At 54.5% G+C, this 12,206-nt stretch overlaps 1 protein-coding gene across 8 annotated transcripts in view; it reads left to right on the top strand.

Annotated features, from left to right (window-relative positions):
- Positions 1–12,206, top strand: part of CCNY (cyclin Y) — a 61,473-nt gene that overhangs the window by 13,512 nt on the left and 35,755 nt on the right. The gene's annotated exons all lie outside the window — the stretch shown is intronic.

Here is a 12,206-nt window from a genome sequence, read left to right as displayed (position 1 = left end):
TGGCTCCTGGCCTTCTTTCCCGAGGCTGGACACAGTAGTCTGCTTGGCCTCCTTCTCTGTTTTCAGGACCCCTCCTTCGCCATCTTGCCAGGCCAGCCTGCAGACGCGACCTTGAACAAGCCCCTCCCTCCTTGGGTACCTTCGCTGTGCTCCCTGGCCTGGGAGGCTCCCCAAGCCTCACTTTGACCTGCCCTTTCCGACTGAATCTGCACCCGTTGGGACTGTTTTTTTCCATCCTTTCCACAGTTTTCAATGTGGGACTCGGGCTGAGCAGGGTCAGGACAGGGCATTTGGCTGCAGGACCTGGGGCAAGATGTGGGGACGTGCCTCGGTTTGGGGGTCAAGTGGAGAAGGGTGCCAGTCAGGACAGGAACTGGGAGAGGCAGCTGGAGGGGCCCGGGAAAGGAAGAAGTTCAAGGGGGAATGAAGGCCGAGTGAGTTCTGTTCCGTTGGATGAGCTGACGGTGGCAGTTTTGGTGTGTCCGTAAAGACATCAGTGGCAGCAGAAGCCAAGTTGCAGCCATGAGGTGAGACTGCTCATTTGTGAGATTTAAAAGTGAAAAGGCCTGTTTTAATTTATGTTTTTCCCCAGTGGCAGATTCTTCAGTGCTTTGAAGGCTCAGAGGACACAGCTCGTATGAAGGGGAAGATTGGAAATAATTCAGAGAGGCGTCGTGGAGGAGGGGAGGGCTGGGTCCTCCAGGAGGAGTGGGCAGGGCTCAGGTGGCCTCCTCTCTGCTGTTGGTACAAGGAGTCTGATTAGCTGGTGCGCGGGCCAGCTCTGGTGGTTCTGCTGAGTTAATCTTGTGAGGTCTGCCTGGTGTTAGCTGCTTCTCTTCACAACTGTGGGCGACTCACCATCCCTGGCCTTAGCCCTGGGGCCTTCTGGTGCCCAGGTCCCCCAGTGGGACCCTCCATTGTGGGTCTGCTCACCGGCTCTGCCTTTGCAGGGTCTGCCTTCGTTCCCTGCCTTCCTCCACCAAGTCTCAGATGCTCTCAGGTGCGTCGTGAGCCATGTAACTGCCCTGCGGAATTGGAAGTCATGCTTTTACTTCCCCTGCTAGTTGTGTAACTGAAAGGATCCTTACATCCAGGAGTGACTTTAGATGTAATGAAACATAATTAGGAAGTTTGTGTAAGTATTAGAGGACCAGCCTGAGTTGGGCAACTCGGGTTTGCATCCAGCTCTGCGTCTCACTGGGTGTGGCGTGGGGTGGTTATGTCCTGTCACCCCACCCACCGCCACTTACAAGGTGGGGATCAGGGCTGGAGGCCTGGGCCTGGCACAGAGTAAGTGCTCTGGGGTCCGTGCACCAGTGGTCAGTGATGGGCTCGTTTCCAGCAGCGTTTGGCTGACCCTCTGGACAGATGACACAACAGATGAGGTGGACCAGCCAGGGTGAGCGAGGTGGGGGCTCTGCTCTGTGCTCCCAAGTCCATGCACGGTGGGATGTGCATGGCAAGGAGGTAGAGGGTGCCTGTCTGTGACCGTGTTGTTTCCCCAGGGCCCTCTGCAGGTACAGTTTCCTTTTTCCCTGGTGATCACGTCGAAGGAAGCACATGTTTCTTCCAGGAAAGTGGTGGACACGGAGTCAGTAGCATCATTTTGTATTTTTTTTTTTTGATTGGCAACTAGTTGGAAGTAGCACATGAGTAGATACTTATAACATTCGTGGCAAGAGGTGCAGCTTATGAAACCCAAGAAGGAATATTACCACGGAGTGGTATTTTTTGTTATTAATTTTTAATGTATTTGACATTGTTCCTGGGTAGCCAGTCCTTCCATTTGCTCAGTAGGAATGCAGATGTCTCCTAATGGAGAAACTTCCTCAGAGCCAGATCAAAGTCACAGCCTTATCGCAGACCTGGTAGCCTTTTCCTCACCTGTATTCTGTTGATTAGAAGCAGGTCCCACCCACAGGCAGGGAAGGGGATTATACTGGGGAGTGAGCACCCAGAGGTGGGAACCTTTGCAGGAGAGGGTCTCAGACTGTGGATTTGTGCTAGGCTTCAGAGCTGTTCCCTCTGTGCTGGCCGACGCTTCCTCCCTGGGCTCCTCCAGGCTGGAGTGGGGCCCCACAGCCACTTCTGTGAATGGGTTTACTCTGCTTGCAGAGGAGTCATGGCTGGAGTGACCCTCAGGGCACCGAGGCCAGGTGAGCAGGGCTGTGGGCCTCCTTCCAACCCATCCGTCAGACACACCTGCTGTCTGGAGAGGAAGCTCACAGTCAGGTCACCGGTGCAGAGTATCACATAATAAACAAGCCCCGCAGAGGACAGGGACGCCTGCTCTTGCTCTGCGTGGCCCTCGCTGCCATCTTCTCAGTGAGTCTGGACATACCACGGTAATGATGTGGCCCGGACCTTTCCCAAGCCTGTGGCTCCTCTCATGACTCTGTAGGCTCCCGACTGTGGGAACCAGGGAACGAGCCTTGGGCTGGAATGGTAAAAAAAAGTTCTAGAAAGCTGCAGACTCAGAGGTGAGAAGGCTGGTTAGCCAAGGATGGGTAAGATCCCCAAAGAGGGCAACCTAAGACAGGCACAGCCACCTGAGTCCAAGAAGAATGTTGTAAAGTAGCCATTTCTCATACATTCTGTCCTGATAAGCTGTGAGGCTCGCTGGTGCCCACACGAACATGATTTGCCAAAACATGAAGGGTCTTCTGACCTTGAGCCAGACGCTGCCTGTTAACCATTTCCCTTGTCGTTCTTCTTTGCTGTGTAAGACTGTGCAACTTAATAAAGCTTCAGAGTAGCCATCAGAGTAGCCATCTCTCCGCATGCGGTGTGTATGTGTACATGGTATCATGACACCGACAGACTCCTCCCTGACTCGTTTTCTGTCAGTCGAAAGGACTCCCGCCCTCTGGACAGTGAATGACTGGAAGAGACCCAGGCCTTCATGCTGGTCCTTGGTGACACTGGGAGATGAATGTCCTCAGTCACCCCTGAAAAGGGCAGGACCTCGGAAGGAAGCTGTGTACCTAGTTAAGTGTCACACCTGCAGAAACCCACGAACGTTGGCCTCCTCGATGTGGAGGGTGGGCGGCCAGGACGGAGGGAACAGCCACATGAAGCCTAGCACAAAAAACAAGTGAAACTGCATCAATGCAATATGTTACTGGGAGTTCTTGAAGAAAATTTAGTAAGTAGTAGGTTGAGGCTACTTGTGGGTTACCTCTAATAGGATGTGATGCTGAGGAATTTGGACTTTATTCTGTAGGTCTTAAAAAATCAAGCAAAGAAATGGCACGAAGAAGTGTTTCAGAGATTTCAGGCCACCGGCAGAGCCGGCCAGGGTGGACCCGAGACGGGAGAGCGTGGGTTCTGACCGGTGGAAGTCCCACTGAGATGGAGTGAATTACTCAAGACCGTAGAAAGTCAAGAGAGCGAGAGGGAGTCGGGGACCAACTCCATGAGCCTCTCAAATGCTCCCACGTTTATTGTGTACAACAAAGGAACAGTCACCAGCAGCTGTGTGATGGATGCGGGAACTTAGGGAAAGACAGGGTGGGATCGAGACTGTAGAGTCCACAGGGAGTCCAGAGGCTTCGTTTACCTTCAGGGAAGTCATGGGGAGACAGGAGCAAGGTATACTCTTCAGATATTTTAATTACAAAGACGACCGCGGGACCAGCCAGTCCCTCGTCTGGGGGATAACAGACCATCTAACAGCAGGCACGCCCCGCGTCTATAGCTGAGGGCCTGGGTCATCTATAGCCGAGGGCCTGGGTCATTGCTGTGCAGGGAGCAGAGTGCTATCTAAAGCCTCAACTGTGCAAGCAAGGCGTTGTCTCCACTTTCACGGCAAGGAGACAGGAGTGTGGACGCACAGGTGCTTGCTAGCAAAGCGGTTACTAAGCACATTCGTTCTTCTTAAAGGTGACAGGCAGCTGGGGTCTGTTGCAATTTGTTAACCCAGTCATGGGCTCCCACAGGAGAGGGGGGGAGGAGGCCCTGGGACCCTGTGGGAGTGACCAACGTGGGTGGGCGCCTCGGGTGCGTGGGCACGGCGCTGGGGCGGAAGGGAGAGCTGGGTCACGTGGGACCGTGCCCTGCTTTGCCATGTGTTTGAGGCATTAAATCGGGGTCGAGTGATCCAAGTACTGATTTGGAGACCGTCCATAATTAGGCCTGATAGACACAGCGCCCACTTCAGTGTCGTTCTTAGTCATTCGCGTGTATAAACATGAATATATTTTTGTTATATATGTTATATATGTAACGCTGTAGGTTCTAATGCCTTCTGACAGCATTGTTTCAACTGGCTTCCCCCTGCTGAAGTTAGGTTGGCTGGTTCCCGATTCCTAACAAACTTCCTAATTAAAAGAAAAAAGGAATAGGCTATCATTATTTGGTCCTGCAGATGAGTGAATTCTTCCTTGCTCAGTTCTGTTTTTCTCTCCAGGAAGACCTCTGTCCTTGGTTTCCCCTCGCTCTTAACTGGGGCGCTGGCCTGTCTTGCTGGTGTTTCCCAGGCTCTCTTGTACAGAGAAGCTCATGGGAGCACTGTCTTGTATATATATCCCAGACATTTTCACGTGACCCTCTTTGCTCTGTAGAGAAGCTGCATCCTGAGTCCCTTGTTCGTGGGTGGGAGTGTGCACAGCAGTGCCCGCGCGGTGCGTGTCCGCCTGTGGGAAGAAGGCTCTGGTTCTGTCTGCCTTGTGTGCAGTGAGGCTGGCTCCGGGGCCCTGGTGGGGAGGGGCCAGCTCGAGGGTCTGGGTTCTCCCGGGTGTTCTGGGCCTTTCTCACGGGGGCCACTGGCTTCTCGGGAAAGTGTGAAGCTGCCGTGAGGGTGCTTTATGCCCTGACCCACACAGGCAGCTTCTGGTGACTTTACACCCACTCTTCTGGCGCGTCTTCAATTTGAGGTTTAAGAAAAGATGACAGTGTCTGGAGTGTGATGTAAATGGGGTGAAACCCACACCTGTGATGGGGATTCTGGAGAGTGGAGTGTGGGGTCCCTGATAATGGATCACCAGGAAAATCACCATCTTAATGCAGAATCTCATTTGAAAATAAAAACAAAGTCTCACCTAAAAATAGAAACTGAATGCTAAGTAAACTTAAAAAAAAAAAAAACCAGCCCTCACGCTGCAGCTTTGCTGTCAGACTTGGCCGAGTGTGAGTGGAGAGATTCTTAACCACGGACTTGGCATCTAGATGAAAATGCGTCTGAATTCGCATTTCCAGGTCTTCCTTGGTTGAGGGGAGCGGTGTGTCACTGCGTCCTAATTCAAGTCACACCCCAGACCCGAGCTCGCCGTGGCCAAGTGTACACGTGAGCATTTCCATGTAATTTTTTTTAAATTGAAGCTTAGTCACACTGTGTCAGCGTCTGGTGTCCCGCGTCATGCCCCAGGCAGGCATGCACATCCATATGCTCGTTTCTTACTCTTTCCCGTCTGATTCTCCGTGAGCAACCCGCTGGGTGGATGGGCCTGTCATCTAAAATGAGCCGGGCCGTGTTGCCCTGGTGCCTGCTCCATGCTGGGGCTGCGTCCTGGGTGCAGGCCAGAGTCCGGAGGGCCCGGCCGAGGTTGGGGGTGCAGCCCCATGGGCGCCTGACAGGCCCCTCCGGGAGGCCCGCTCCCGTGCTCTTCTCGGCTTTTCTTTCTCGGGCCGCGTGTGGGGAGAGGAAACTCCTTCCTTCCTCGGCATTCCTGGTCTCACCGGCATTCAGCGACGTTCTCATCTCTGGAAATCCCTGTCCCCATGCTGCGGGGCAGAACAGAGGCACCGTTAATCTTGCGTGGGTGTCATGTGCTGACCCCCCAACTCAGCCCCAGCTTGTGTCCCCTGCTTTACTGTGGGGCTGGTGCCTCCGGTCTGACCCGGGAGCCCTTCCTGTGCTCTCCCCTCCAGTGTGGCAGCCAGAGCTTGCTTGCCCACCGGGAGCGCCGGGGCTCTTGTCCGGGACTCCTCTCCTTGCCCCTTTGGTCTGCTTTCCCAAACTGCACTCCTGCTGTTCGGTGCCCTGTCCCACTGCTGTGGGTGCAGTAACTCGTCCTCATGCAGGATGCCCGCCTTCTGTCTGCTCCCTGCCTGGCTGCCCTCCGTCCTGGTCCACACGATGGCCAGTGCCTGGGGTCTGAGTCATCCCCCTGCTCTAAGCTGGACACTGTGCCTGTCCTGGGAGATGCAGCCCCTCCTCAGTCAAAGGTGCTGCCTTCACGTGCCCTTGTGCACGTGGGACCACAGAGGCATGGGGTGGGTGGGCCCTGTCCCCGCTGGTCTGGCTGCTGAGGACCCGGGCTGGACTGAGAGCTGGCTCCGAGGCCTTCCGTAACCTCTGCGTCACGCAGCTAGCTGGATTTTGGTTCCTCTGCTCTGGAATCCTCTCCCCCGCCCCCTGGTCCCCAGATGGGTTAGCCCACTCACATGAGCACAGCCACGCCTCAACCTGGCAGACGTGGCATTTAGCAAAGAGCCTGGGTTTGGATCAGATCTGGGGTCCTGGCTTCGAATAGGCTTCCTCACCTCTCTGATCTGTTTCCTCCTCTGACTCAGGCATTTGAGAAGATTCAGCATAAGAAGCCAGGTGCTTAGCACCTAATAGCCGTTCAGAAAATGTCAGTTATTATGTTCATAATGAAACAGTTGAGAACTGTTATTAACTTGGGAGTAATGCTAGTTTATGTTTGCCGTTAGTCAGTTCTGGTTTATAATGGATGGGGCCCAGAAAGAGACTTCTCACTTTTCATTGTTTGGGACAAAGCAAAGCTTTTTTTTTTTAACTTAAGAGTTAAAGGAATAGAGAATTTTTCTATTCCAAACAAAATACCTTTTAACATCCAGTTTTACCTTCTGAACATGTTTCTTTCCCTTTACTTTATCTGTTAAAAAATGTTGACTCATTTAATGTCTGGCTAGAGTAAAGGCCCTTATAACAATTTTCTCTAAAAGCACAATAAAATAGTATTTGCTTTCACCTAATTGCAGTCTTTGAAGCTGACTTCAGGTTTCGTTAGGTGGTGCTAAATCATCTGCAGTGACTGCGTTAATGAACGGGATGAAGAAGCACTCGATTTGTGAACCTCTGTTTTGGGTCTGCTTGGTAAAGTGCTGAGCTCCCCGCCTCCCTCGGACCCCCAAAGTAAGACTGGCCTGCCGCAGGCGTGGTGTTTGCCCTCCATTCAGTTCAGCCTTCCACAGATCGTCTTCTTTCATTTATTTAGTCATTTTCTACCGAGAGAGGCTTTCTGGGGGAGGGGCAAGTGTACTGAGGGTGTCGGTGACAGGCAGCAGGTACTTGGGTGTGCTGCAAGCTGCCGTTCTATTAAGGAGTTTCCCCCGAGGGTGTTGGTGGCCACAGAGTTCTCAGCTTGGTGTCTTGCCTGAGTCCTTTGAGCGCCATGCAGGGAAGCTTGTGTCCGAGAAGAGCTTTGGCCTGCCTTCATTCCTGGGTTACCGGCTGTAGCCCCATCAGGTAAATGATTAAAAATACCAGAACTCCATCAGAGACGTGATCCTTTGAAGATTCTCAGGTAGGCTTTTTCTGAACTCCAGTGAGTGGTCGCTTTTCCGGGCAACTAACAGCAGTCACGAGTAGCGAGTGGTGGTGGAGGACGGTGGCCGCGGTGGAGGAGGGCAGCCCCGCTGGCTCCGAGCCCCCCCCCCCCCCCCCGGGGCAGGGCGGCCGTCCTGCTGCCCGTCCCGTGCCGCACCAGTCTTGGTCCTGACCCACCTGGTGTGGGAAGCAGCCCCGGCTCCTCCGGGGCAGCTGTGCGGGTCGGGCGAGTTAATGCGCCTGGAGCCCTGCAAGCTCTCGGGTGTGAGTGACGGTGTTGGAATTGTGGGGAATGACCCCCTGTGAGTCCGCCGAGCTCTGGCTCCCAGAGCGCTCTCTCCCTCGTCCTCTCTCCTGGCGTTCTCAGCATCTCAGAAGGGTGTCCGAGTGGTGGCCTCAGACCACTCAGCACCCGAGAGCATCAGCAGAGCCTTGTCCCATAGTGCATCTGAGTGGACTGGCAGGGACGCGTTTTCCTCTGGTTCTGAAAAGGTCCTGAGGCCTTAGCTCTGAAACCTTCTCCGCAGATGTGCTGAGTCACTTGCTTTCCCAGCTGGCAGCTGGCTATTGGTCTGATAATGAAGGAGACAGCAAAAATACAGAGAAATAAACCAACGCCTTATAAACCACCACGAGTAAGCTTCACTGTGTGTTGGTGCAAATATCCCAGCGTACCTCAGTGGCTGCTTCTCTGTTAATACGCGGTCTCTGGGGGTTGATCACGATGACTTTGGACAGGCATCCAGAACAGGCTGAATGGGGGGCAGGGTGTAGCTCAGCGATAGGGCACACGCCTAGCACACACGGAGTTCTGCGTTCAACCCTCAGCACTTCCTTTAAAAAATAAATAAATGAATAAATCTAATTACGTCCCCCTCAAAAAAAAAAAAGAATGGGCAAACACTGTTTAAAATACTCTAGGAAGGCAGGATTTTGTGCAGTACAGTGCTCTTCAAATTTCTTTAACAATGTGTTATAGTAAAGTGTTACCTGGAAATTTTCTCTTGCTGAGCCAGTGGTTGCACTGACCTTAAAGCTGATATCCATCTTCCTGGAACTCTTTGTCTCAAAAATGAAACGTTAACTTGAGGCCCGGAATCTTTCCGGAGTGCCTGCACCTCGGCGCAGCATCGTGGACTGCCGCGCTGCGCTGGTGGAGGGGGCTGCGGTTTGCTCTGAGGAGGGAGTCCAGTTCACCCGCCGGGGGTACCGCGGGCTGTGCGGCCGCTGTGTAATTACTGGGTTGAGCTGAGACGAGGAGAAGCCATCATGTCCCTGGGGCTTCCTGTCTTGGCCCGGACGATGGAACCACAGCTGTTAGAAAACATTTCTAAGACACATTGGGGCCCTCTTGGAAAGTGTGTCTGCTCCTTATGCAGAGCAGAAGTGGGGTTCCAGTAACATCTTAGGGCTTGACGAGGGGAATTAAACGCTCTGGACCCTGTCTCGAATTCACTAAGCATCATTGAAAACCCGCTGCTCAAGCCACCTGACACAGCTTGGAGTTTGTCCTGGGACGCAGCTGGTACCTGCAGTGACTGAGGCATTAAGATCTTGGATGAGGGACTGGGGCCGCGGTGGGGTCTGTTGTGGCAGCGGGGAGGGGCCGGCACACTGCCCAGGCACTGCACAGTGGGTTCCCCGCCCGGCCCTGCAGCCTGCGTCCCGGCACGGGGGGCCCGGGCATCAGCATTTCCCAAGCTCCTCCATGGTTCTCGCCTGCAGCTGGGTGAGCACCGCTGCCCAGAATGCACTCGTGGGTACAGGGGCCGTCCGAGGGACGGTCACGGTCCCGCTGTCACGTCTATTTCCCGCCAACACGCATGGTAAGATACCATACATTGAAAAGGGAAGGAAAGGAAAAGGAAAACTGAGGCTGAAACATAAAATTAGGTGGAAGTGAAGCTTAACACGATTCCAGGGAGACCTGAGGACCTGTCGGGGCCTGTTTGCAGCAGCCAGGGCTCAGGGGAGTCTGCGTGGTTTCACTGAGAGCCAGTATTTCCTGGGCCTGGTTCCTTCAGCCTGCCTTGGTACCAGGGCCGGCAACCCGCTCCAGGTGGGCCCTGGGCTCGGGCTTAGCTGTTGTCACACGCACGCACCTGTAAGGGTGGTTTGAACCCGCCTCGCCGCCTGCCCGGTGGATCATGGAACAAAGCTCTCCTCCACCAGATAGAGCAGCCGGCACACCTTTCAATGCAGCGTTTACAGAGCGGTGCGTGGTGAGAAGGGCAGGCAGGAGCAGGACGCTCTGTGCCCGTTTGTGTGACAGTCTACAGGAGACGGGTCCCGGTTGGAGTGACAGCAGATGGGGCCTGCCTGTGGGTGGGGCGGGGGGTGGGCAGACTACCTTGATTGCGGTGGTCACATGGTGGGTACACTTGTCAGAACTCATTGAAGTGTACACTCAGAATGGGTGTGCGTTTAATTGTGTGCACAGTACCTGAGTGAAGCTGCCTTCTTGAAAGCAGACGGAGTGAAGGTGTACGAGGAGTGAGTGGACGAGGGTCAGCTGTGTGAGCTGAGGGCCGGTGTCACTGCTTCCATGCACAGCAATGTGTTTCCATCGTGCAGATACAGACGTAAAATACTTGTGCTTGGGCGCGTGCATCCTCCCAGGCCAGCAAGGGTGCAGTCGGAGAAGCTACTTCCAGAAAAGACTGCATTACTCTTCGTAGTTTTCACCCCCCTCTCTGATGCATGTGTGGTTACGTCCAGCCTGCAGGTTCACTCTGCGGTGGAGACAGCTCTCCGGATCCACCCACTGCTCTGGCGCCGTGTGTGGCCAGAGCCTGCCCTGGCGTGGAAAGGCTAATGAAGCTAATGACTGTACTTTCTCCTCTTGAAAAAAACTAAAACAAAGTTTTTCTTTTTAAGCCCTGGCTGAGCCCCTGCAGGTCGGCTGCAGAGGTCCGGTGAAGTTGGGGAAGGGTGATGGAGGCTGCGTGGCCGAGACGTGGGTCTGTAGCTGCTCCCACACCCGTGGGTAGCTGTGGGCAAGTGACAGAGCCTTCCAGCCCTCAGTTTCCCCACTCTAAAGTGGGTACCATGATAGAATGTTCCTGAAAGAGCCTGGTGGTGAGAAGTAACTGAAGTAATGCATGTAGAGCCCCTGGTGTGACGCCTGGCTCGTAGTAAGTGCTCCGTAAACGTTACTGAATGTGCTAATGTTTATTGGTATACAGACGCGCTCTTGAAGTGTACCCAGGGGAGACTGCCTGTGACCCCTGGAAGCATGTATGTAGTAATAACACAGGTTACAAGGTTATTGAGACCAGCGTCTAGGATTTGCCAGGAGCAAGGCAGTGTGTTGGCAGGAGGCTGTCGGGCCTTGGTAAGACGGGCTGAAATCTCGGCTCAGGTTACATCCTTCATTGAGATTTAAGGAAGACGGCGGACCACGTGCTGACGACTGCCTGTGTGCAGGGACTCAGCCCCGCGCTGTGTCCTGGCAGGGGCCCCTCAGCTGGGATCTGACGTCCCTTCTTTTGGTAGGACACCCGTCAGTTCCTCTTGAAGGTGAGGAGGGTCTCTGTCACAGCTTGTGAGCGTAGGCTGGACCACCTTTGTCGATTGGCTCATTGTTTCTGTACACACGTCAGCACATTCTCTCTGATTATATGTTAGCCTGTTATTCATTTAGTAGCCATTTATTATGGGCTTGCTGGATGCCAGGCATTGGGTTAAAAAGTTGAAAAAACATGCTGTCGCTGCTTGTATGATGGTTCCAGCTGGGACGGGGAGGTGCGTCAGAGCAGAGCTGACGTGCGTGTCAGGTGCACTCTGAGCTGTGGCAGTGAACCGCACCGCCTAGAGGGGCCTGGGGGCACCAGTGAGTGGAGGGAGGCTGTGTGCCAGAGCTGCCGGAGGCCAGTGGGGCCGGAACCGGAGCCTGGGGTAGGGGTGGTGGAGGGGGAACCCGGAGAGGTGGGCAGAGCCGTGTGAAGCCAGGTGTGTAGGGATGGTGATCCTTTGGTATTTACCCCAGGAGCAGTGAGCAGCCACTGACCGGGTTTAAGACGAGAGGGCAGGGGGAAGATGCCCAGGGAGAAGCGAGAAAGAGTTGGAGACCAGTTAGACGAGTCTCAGCGAAGCCCTGAAGGGGTGACACCTCCACGTCCTTATCCAGATGATTCCCACACACGGACGTCCAGCCTTGGCCACTTGCCTTGGCTCTGGACCGTGGTCAGTAGACTTGCAGACAGGGCCGCGTGGTCTGTGTCTCAGCTGCTCGGCTCTGACAGGTGCCGCAGAAGCCACCGCGGACCAGACGTACGCGGGCTGGCCTGGCCTGGCCGGGCTCCAGGAGGACGGCCTCTTGGAAGCCTGTGGGGCTGGGCTGCCACCCTGTGCCCACCCTTCCTCCCCATGCCTTCCCCTGGAGCTCCTCGCCCGCGTGTCCCAGGACAGGCTGGAGGGTTCCGGGCACAGCTTGTGCCCGTGTCCTAGACCCCGCCCCGCGGCATCCAGGTTTTGAACATTCGAACCTTGGAGCATCTCCTTAAGAAAAGGGATTTCCAGCTCATGGCAAAACAGACCCTAAGAGTAGAAGTGATGCAGCTGGACGTGAATTGCAAGGTCAAAGGGCATGTGATTGAGGGTGGGGCCAGCGCAGCCAGCGCACTCTGCACTTCCCCTGGACGTTCTGCAACACGTGTTTGCTTGTCAGTGACACGTGTTAACCGTGCTGCTG

The sequence above is a fragment of the Vicugna pacos genome, chromosome 35, assembly GCF_048564905.1.
Source record: "Vicugna pacos chromosome 35, VicPac4, whole genome shotgun sequence".
NCBI classification, from domain to species: Eukaryota; Metazoa; Chordata; class Mammalia; order Artiodactyla; family Camelidae; genus Vicugna; species Vicugna pacos.
The sequence above is the reverse complement of the archived record's forward strand: the minus strand, read 5'-3'. Positions and strand labels throughout refer to the sequence as shown.